General features: G+C 39.2%; 1 protein-coding gene across 1 annotated transcript in view; it reads left to right on the top strand.

The window, feature by feature from the left end:
• Window positions 1-9,591, top strand: part of LOC141493807 (carboxypeptidase A4-like) — a 43,310-nt gene that overhangs the window by 13,723 nt on the left and 19,996 nt on the right. The window lies entirely within an intron of this gene.

Here is a 9,591-nt window from a genome sequence, read left to right as displayed (position 1 = left end):
ATAGTTTTATACCATTACATGCCCATCCTGGCCCCAGTTTCTGTAGTTCACCATTCATATGTTGGACAAAATCAGTCCTTTAATCTATAACATTTTCATTAGCCAGGCTATCTCTCACACATATTATCTTAGTACTATTCTATTCCCTTTAGGACCTAGGTATTTTCTTCCCTTTATTATAATGTAAACTCAGGAGGATTCGGGTCTATCTTGTTTGCTTTTAGATATCCCTAACTCTTTTTTTTTTTTTAAGATTTTATTTTGAGTTTTACAATTTTTCCCCCAATCTTACTTCCCTCCCCCGCCACAGAAGGCAATTTTGTCAGTCTACAATTGTTTCCATGGTATACATTGATCCAAATTGAATGTGATGAGAGAGAAATCATATCCCCAAGGAAGAAACATAAAGTATAAGAGGTAGCAAGATCAGACAACAAGATATCAATTTTTTTTTTTTTTTGTAAATTAAAGGTAATAGTCCTTGGTCTTTGTTCAAACTCCACAGTTCTTTCTCTGGATACAGATGGTATTCTTCATTGCAGAGAGCCCCAAATTGTCCCTGATTGTTGCACTGATGGAATGAGTGTGTCCATCAAGGTTGATCATCACCCCCATGTTACTGTTAGGGTATACAGTGTTTTCTGGTTCTGCTCCTCTCGGTCAGCATCAGTTCATGTAAATCCCTCCAGGCTTCCCCAAATTCCCATCCCTCCTGGTTTCCAATAGAACAATAGTGTTCCATGACATATATATGGACTGCTGTGAATATTTTTGTACAAGTGATGTTTTTTACCCTTTGTCATCATCTCTTCAGGGTATAGACCCAGTAGTGGTATTGCTGAATCAAAGGGTAGGCAAATTTTTGTTGCCCTTTGGGCCTAGTTCCAAATTTCTCTCCAGAAAGATTAGATGAGTTCACAGCTCCACCAACAGTGTAATAGTGTCCCAGATTCCCCACAATCCTTCCAACAATGATCATTATCCTTTCTGGTCATATTGGCCAGTCTGAGATGTGTGAGGTGGTACCTCAGAGAAGCTTTAATTTGCATTTCTCTAATAAGTAATGATTTAGAGCAATTTTTCATATGACTATGGATCACTTTGATTTCCTCATCTGTAAATTGCCTTTGCATATCCTTTGACCATTTGTCAATTGGGGAATGGCTTTTTTTTTTTTTTAATTTGACTCAGTTCTCTGTATATTTTAGAAATGAGTCCTTTTTCAGAAACATTAGTTGTAAAGATTGTTTCTCAGTTTACTACATTTCTTTTGATCTTGGTTACAGTGGTTTTTGTCTGTGCAAAAGCTTTTTAATTTAATGTAATCGAAATCATCTAGTTTGTTTTTAGTGATGTTCTCCATCTCTTCCTTGGTCATAAACTGCTTCCCTTTCCACAGATCTGACAGGTAGACTAGTCCTTGATCTTCTAGTTTGCTTATAGTATTTTTTTTTATGTCTAAATCCTATTAGATATCCCTAACTCTTAGCATAGTGCCTAGAGCATAGTAAGCTCTTAAAAATGTTCTTTTTCTATTTATCTACTCTGTACTTTCTCTGTGTCTCTCTCCTCTCCCTCTTTCTTTGTTTAATTGTTTAGTCAGTCTGACTCTTCATGACCCCATCTGAAGTTTTCTTGGCAAAGAGTGAAATGGTTTGCCATTTCCTTCTCCTGCTCATTTTATAGATGAAGAAACTGAGGCAAACAGGGGGGAGAAGTTGACCTTCCCAGGGTCATTCAGCTAGTAAATCTCTGTGCTAGAATTGAACTCAAGAAGAAGAGTCTTATTGACTCTAGGCCTGGCACTCTGTCCATAGATAGTTGCCCTCCTTCTTTCTTACTCCTTCCCTTATTCATTAATATGACAGACTTCTGTCACACTACTGTGGAAACTTAGCAATTTCCCCTTTGATGACCAAAATGTCAACCAACCAATCTGATAAACTATTTCTAACTCTCATGCTAATAGTAAGCTCCTTGAGGGCACAGGTTGTCTTTTGCTTCTTTCTGTATCTCCAGTACTTATCCCACAGCAGGCATGTAATTAGTAATGTTAATACACATTTACTCATTGATTGGTTAATGAGAGAGAACTTGAAGAACACTCTTATGAATGTAATACATCTGCTTCTGTCACCAGTGACAATTTTAGGTTATGGTGAAGCAGGGGAACTGGACACAGAGAAATGTTATAACCCTTTTATATTGGAAATAAATTTTGTAATTTTTTTGTATTGAAGTGTTCTTGATTCTGTATTGACTTTTGTAAACCCCAACTAGCAGTAATCTATGTCTAAACCATTCTGGACTTAAAAATAGGAGGACATGTGTGTGACCTGGATCACACACACACAGAAAATTGTTACTCTTGCACAATTCCTGACAAACCATATACAGTTCCCACCTTTGGAGTATGCACAGTACTTTACCACTCCTACACCAGGTGTTAGCCATGCCTTGAACCCTCCAGTTTCATCCACCACAGAAGTATATTTAAAGAAGGTTGAGCCAGCTATTGCCCAGTTTCTCCTTCCTTTCTCTAGGACGGGGGCAGCTAGGTGATGTAGTGGATAGAGCACTGGCCCTGGAGTCAGGAGGACCTGAGTTCAAATCTGACCTCAGACACTTAATAATTACCTAGCTGTGTGGCCTTGGGCAAGTCACTTAACCCCACTGTCTTGCAAAAAAAAATAAAAGGTAGACACCTTTCTCTAGGAGGACCTACTGAATTTTATCTTCTTAAAAACTCATTCTTTAACTTAACTTGTGCCTATCTTCTTTACTATTCTCCTCCTGCTAACTCTCTTTGCTTCACTTGACTATCTTTTATCTTCTAAACTATTCTCTCCCAGGTAGCTCTTCCTTGCTTAATTTAACTACCTTCTTTCTTAGTTTGTAACTGTCTCTTTTTTGTTTAACCTTAATATCTTCTTAGAAACTTACCTTCTTTTACCTCAATAAAGAACCAAAATATGATTTCCACAAGACTACTCTCCCTTATTAGAAATCAGTGGTTTCCTGCCTTCACTTTAGCCCTTCTTTCCCTTAGCTTCGGCTAATTGACCTGTCCTTTAAGTTTATATTTCCCTTTAGCTGACAGCAATACTAAAAGTCACTTGCTTCTTCTCTAAAGAACCTAGCTTTGTGACCTTTTTGTAGTGGCTAGTGAACTTTTTGTAGTAACTTGTAAACCTTTGTGCAACCTGTGAATTAAAGTCTAAGTCTTTCTTACCTCCCTGAGTTAGAGTTTGATGATTTTGTCACCCAAAATGAACCACAGCCCTCTCTCTCAGATTTCCCCACCCCAGTTGCTTTGGCAAAAATGGGAGTGGGTACTTTGTGAGAAGCAAGTCTTTATACCCTTCAGATCACACCATTGCAATCCAATTCAACACATATTTATTAAGTATCTAGTATGTGCTGGGAATACAGAGAAAGACAAAAAAGTCTACCCTCAATGGGAAAATTTCAATAGAGAAGACAACAAGGAAATTAATAAATATGTTAGGGTATCTTGGATGCACAGCAGATAGACTGCTGGACCAAGGGAGGTTCATCTTCCAGAATTCAAACCTGACCTCAAACATTTTCTAACTATATGACCCCGAGCAAGTCTCTTAATCCTTTTTTGCCTCAGTTTACTCATCTGAATTTAATAACAACAATATTTGATCCTAGTGTTGGAGATGCTTTAGAGAAATCTTTTGTCTAGCCTTTCCTGTAATATTAAGGAACTATTATCTGTGTTTGTCTGATATTTTCTGTGGACCTTTGATTCCCTCCCCATTATTCAGTTTAACCCTGTTCTCAAATGTAAAATCACTAAGATGATAGAAAGCAACTTCAGCCCCTTTCCACTACTCCCTCCTCCACCTGTCTGACTCTTAGCCTTACAAGACGTATGCCTGTAGTACAGTTGGGTCGACCCTTGACCCCCTTCCCCTGACTCTTCTCTGCACAAAAGGTGGACTAGGCCCTCTATAAAAATTTGACCTATTCCCTTCTCCATGCTGGATCTATGACATCTAAAACCAGTCACCATTTCATGGCTATCCCCCCCCCCCCCCACCTTTCTTAACTGTCTTTATTGTTCTCCCCAGTCCAGCTTGTAGATGCTTTTTCTTTGCTTAAACTATCTTATTAAAAATTCATTTCCTTTACTTTCTAAAAAACAGAATTAATATTAATATGAAATTGAATGTTGCATAAGCGTAATGACTAATAATGATGATGATGGTTGACTTTTATTTAGTAAATAAATATAGATCTGTGAAATTCTTTTATTTATTTATTTACACATTACTAAAATAGTCTTATTGTATAAGTAAACACCCCCCTTCCCCCACAAAAATAGAAAAACCTTGCAAAACATAAAGTGACAGGGGGGCAGCTAGGTGGCACAGTGGGTAGAGCACCAGCCTTGGAGTCAGGAGGATCTGAGTTCAAATTCAGCCTCAGACAATTAATAATTACTTAACTGTGTGACCTTGGGCAAGTCACTTAACTCCATTGCCTTGCAAAAACAAAAACAAAAAAAATGAAGTGAGGGGGGAAAAAGAAAAAAAAAATTGTACTTAAGTCTGTGTATGGGTTCCATTAGCTCTTTCTCTATCTAGGATGGATTGCATTTTTAATCATAAGTCCATCAGAGAAGTTGCTTTCATATTTTTTCCCTCAATTGCTATTACTAATTGTTTTTCCCTCCATCCATTCCTCTCCACTGCCATTTATTCTATTCTCTCTCTCCTTTCACATTGTCCCTTCTCAAAAGCATGTTATGGGACAGCTAAGTGGTGCAGAGGACAGAGCACTGGCCCTGGGGACAGGAGGAGCCAAGCCTAAGTCCTGCCCCAGACATCCAAAAACCACCCAGCCTCATGGTCCCAGGCAGGGCACCCAACCCCACAACCTTGCAAAAAAACAAAAAAAAAGTGTGTTGTATCTCACTACCCTCTCCCACATGATCTTTCCTCTCCTCTATCATTTATTACCTCCCTCCTCTCCCCTGTCCCCTTTCTCCCATTCCTTTCCTCTCCTTTTTCCTCTAGGGTAAGATAGATTTCTATACCTTATTAAGTGGGTATGTAGTTTCCTCTCTGAGCCATTTCTGATGAAATTTCCCCTCTTCCACTCCATTGAAAAAGCTTTTTCTTGAGTCTTTTATGTGAAATATCCTAACCCATTCTCCCTTTCCTTTTCCCCACTACATTCCTTTTTCACCCAATTATTCTATCTTTATAATATATTATTCTTTTGTATTCAGCTCTCTCCTGTGCCTTGTCTACATATGCTCCTTTTAACTGTTCCATTGAGATGATTTATATGAGTTATCAGTATCATCTTCCCATGCAGAATACAAACAATTCAACATTATTAAATCCCTCATAATTTGCTTTTTCTGTCCATCCTCTCTATGTTTCACCTGAGTCCTTTACTTGGAGATCAAACTTTCTGTTTAGTTCTGGTCATTTCAACAAGAAAGTTTGAAAGTCCCCTATTTCAATGAATGTCCTTCTTTTCCCCTGGAAGAGGATGTTTTGTTGGGTAGTTGATTCTCAGTTGTAATCTAAGCTCTTTTGTTTTCTGGAATATCATATTCCAAACCCTATGAGCCCTTATGTTGATGCTGCAAAATCCTGTGTAATCCTACCTGTAACTTCATGATATTTGAATTGTTTCTTTCTGGCTGCTTGTAACATTTTTCTCTTTTACTTGGGAGGTCTGGAATTTGGCAATAACATCTCCTGGGAGGAGATCGGTAGATTCCCTCAATTTCTATTTTACCCTCTACTTCTAGGAAATCAGAGGTAATTTTTCTATAGAAATTTTTTTTTGGTTTTTTAGTTTTTGCAAGATAATGGGGTTAAGTGGCTTGCCCAAGGCCACACAGCTAGGTAATTATTAAGTGTCTGAAGTCGGATTTGAACTCAGGTACTCCTGACTCCAGGACCGGTGCTCTATCCACTGCGCCACCTAGCCACCCCTAAAAATTTTTTAAAAATGAAGTCAAGGCTCTTTTCTTGGTCATGATTTTCAGGTAGCCAAATAATTTTTAAATTGTCTTTCTGGATCTGTTTTCTAGCTTAGTTGTTTTTGAATGAGATTGTTCACATTTTCTTTTTTTTTTCTTTAGGTTTTTTGGCAAGGTAAATGGGGCTAAGTGGCTTGCCCAAGGCCACACAGCTAGGTAATTATTAAGTGTCTAAGACTGGATTTGAACCCAGGTACTCCTGACTTCAAGGCCGGTGCTTTATCCACTACGCCACCTAGCCGCCCCAATTGTTCACATTTCCTTCTAGTTTTTCATTCTTTTGGCTTTATTTTATTGTTTCTTTTTTGGGGGGGTTGGAAGGCAGTGAGGTTAAGTGACATGCTCATGGTCACACAGCTAGGTAATTTTTTTTAAGTGTCTGAGGTCAGATTTGAACTCAGGTCCTCCTGACTTAAGGGTTGGTAATCTATCCACTATGCCACCTAGGTGCCCCTCTTTTATTGTTTCTTGATTCCTCACAAGTCATCAGCTTCCTTTAACTCCATTTTACATTTGAAGGAGTTATTTTCTCTAGAGAGCTTTCTTATCTCCTTTTCCAAGCTTTTTTCCATTTGACCTAAACTGGTTTTTAATATGTTATTTTCTTTGGTATTTTTGGTATCTCCTCCACCAAGCTGCTAGTCTTCATGATTTTCCTGCATTGTTCTCATTTCTCTTCCCAATTTTTCCTCTACCTCCCTTCCTTCATTTTCAAAACCTTTTTTGAGCTCTTCCATAGCTTGAACCCAATTCCTATTTTTTCTTGGAGGCTTTGGATACAGAAGCTTGGACTTTGTCATCTTCTGAGTGTGTGTTTTGATCCTCCATGAGATCAAAGTAATTATGTGTGGTCAAGTTCTTTTTTTTTCCTGTTTACTCATTTCCTCAGCTTATGACCTGGTTTTGAGATGTTTCCCAAGATTTTGTGTGTTATTGGGACACCCCTGCAAAGACCTCAATTTCTTCAATATCTTATAAAAGGCTCTGACTGTTCTCCTGGCCTGTGCTCTAGTTTGTGGATGACCACAAGCCCTCCCCTCTGCCCTGGAGCTATGAGGAGGGTCCCTGCTATGTGGCAATGGGGGGTTCTAGACTGTGATCAGGGTCTGAATATGAACAAAGCACCAGAGTCCAGTCCCAGGAAGAGGAGAGACCTCAAATGTGTCCCCATACCCCCCTTACCATCTGTAGAATGAGTACTCTGGAAACAGCTGCCAGGCGGCTCCCTGCTGGGTGGTTCCACAGGCCTGCTTCTGTTTCCTGGGGAGAGGCTGCACTGAAGGCCATGGCCACACTGAGGGTCATGCTGACCTGGGCTCCATGCTCATTCTGGCAGAGACTTCCTGCTGATCTTCCAAGTTGTGCTTGGTGTTTCCTGGGTTGGAAGTTCTGGATACCACTTCCACTGACATGAGCCCAGATGCCTCCCAGGCTGTTCCTGGAAGGCTGGTGCTTCATTTGTTTGGCACAGAGTGACCCTGGCTATGTTGCCTGCCCTTCCAACTTGGGTGCACAGAGCCTTTCCACAGATCTTTCAGGTTTCCTTGGGCTGGGAAATTGCTTCACTGGGTCTTTCTGTGGGATTTCTGCCTCTCCAAAATTTAGTTAGAGTCATGATTTTAAGACCTTTGGAGTTTCTTGGAAGTGAGCCTCTGGGTTACACTGCCATCTTGGTTCTACCCCCTTTACCTTTTTAAAGAACGTAGCCCGTGAACTTTTTAATAGTAACTTGTGAACTTTTTGTAATCTGTGAATTAAAATTTATGCCTTTTCTTACTCTGGTGAGTCAGAGAGCCTGGTGATTTCATCACCCAAAATGAACCCACGTTGATCCTTAAGGTTTCTTTCCTTGAGTCTATTTTCCCATCACTAGCATTAATGAAGAGTCAGTAGAGGTCATTGAATAGGGGAGTGTCATGGTCAGACCTATATTTTAAGAAAATTGCTTTGGTAACTTGAATGGAGTATGAATTGGTTGGGATGAGATGAGACAGGGAGCTCAGTTAGGAAGCTATTGTAATAGTTCTAGTGAAAGGTAATAAAGGTCTGAACTGGGGTCAGTTACTATAGGACAGTCACTGCTGTTAAATGTTTCTCCAGTTCCTTTCCATGTTCTCTGGATCTCTTTTTGGGTATAGGCTCCTGGAGACTTCCCTGTCTCATGAATGCTGTAATTTCTAGAGAAATGTGATTGTTGTTTGCTTTACTTGGCTTGCTCTCTTATTTTCTTTTGCTTTTCTTTAGCTCAATTTTTGGAAACTACCTGCCACCCCTCAGCGTACTGTGGATATCTTGATTCCATCAACTAGTTTGAAACCTGTCAGATCCTTTCTGGAATCCCATGGTTTAGAATACTCAGTCTCCATTGAAGACCTGCAGGTGAGTAAAAAAAAAAACAACACCCTTTGAGGTTCATTCTTCCAGAATGTGGACCTTATGCAAATTGACCTTGATTATGGAAGAAATGTTACGGGGCTGAAATACCTTCTTTTCAGGGGCCTGGATGCCGTGACTATATTACCCATTCAACTCAGCCACTAACCTCATAATTTGGCTCTAGTGGTACCTTACTGGAATTCTCCCATCTACTTAGGTGGACCACTGATGAATTTGTGTTCTGACTAGGGGCCATTTGATAAAACAGGCAGTTATCACCTTATTAAATAACTTTCAGTGGTAATTAACTGTAATTAACTTTTGAGGTTTGGGTGACTATGAGATTTTATTCATTTCTGAATGTTTTCTCAAAGGACCTAGTTTAGATGTTCTAGATGCCAGATACCAGGCCACTTAACAAGGACATTATAGTATAATTAACCTGTATAAATATTGTTTTCTGGAAGTATGACTAGGAGAGCAGAGATGAACTGGGTAGGGGAGGGGAGGGTAACGTGGGGGAGGAGAGGGAGAAGGAAGATTTTTTTTAGATTCTAAGAAATGTGACCGTTTTAAAAAGCCCCTATTGACACTTTTCTTGTTAATTATCAGGATAGCTGAAATTTTGATTTCAGTATCCTCCAGTACTCTCCCACAGTGGGAATATATCCTATGGGTAATCCTTATCATCCTTCCATTGTCTTTTTTAGGCTCTCTTTGATGAAGAAATAAAAGAAATGACATACAATAGAGGAAAAGAACGGAGTAATGGTAACTTCAACTATGGGTCTTATCACAGTTTGGAAGAGGTAAAAATTTCAGAGCAAATTCAGATTAGAGGCTTCTTGGGTTGAATGAAGCATTACTCTGCAGCATTATTTTTTTGGGGGAGCTTTTTTTTTTTTTTTGCTGGGCAATTAAGTGACTAGCCCGGGATCAAACAGGTAGGTAATTACTAAATGTCTGAGACTGCATTTGATATCAGGTCCTTCTAACTCCAGGGTCAATGCTCTATCCACTGCACCACCTGGCTACCCCACTATGCAGCATTATTAATGCAGCATTACTATGCTCATTCAAGAGTAAAATAAAATGCAAATAAAAATAAAAATAATCAATTGTAAATCTATAAAATTTAGACTTCAAAATAATTTTTGATATGTAATATACAATACAATATGCTT

This window comes from Macrotis lagotis, chromosome 7 (assembly GCF_037893015.1).
Source record: "Macrotis lagotis isolate mMagLag1 chromosome 7, bilby.v1.9.chrom.fasta, whole genome shotgun sequence".
Lineage (NCBI taxonomy): Eukaryota > Metazoa > Chordata > Mammalia > Peramelemorphia > Peramelidae > Macrotis > Macrotis lagotis.
The sequence above is the reverse complement of the archived record's forward strand: the minus strand, read 5'-3'. Positions and strand labels throughout refer to the sequence as shown.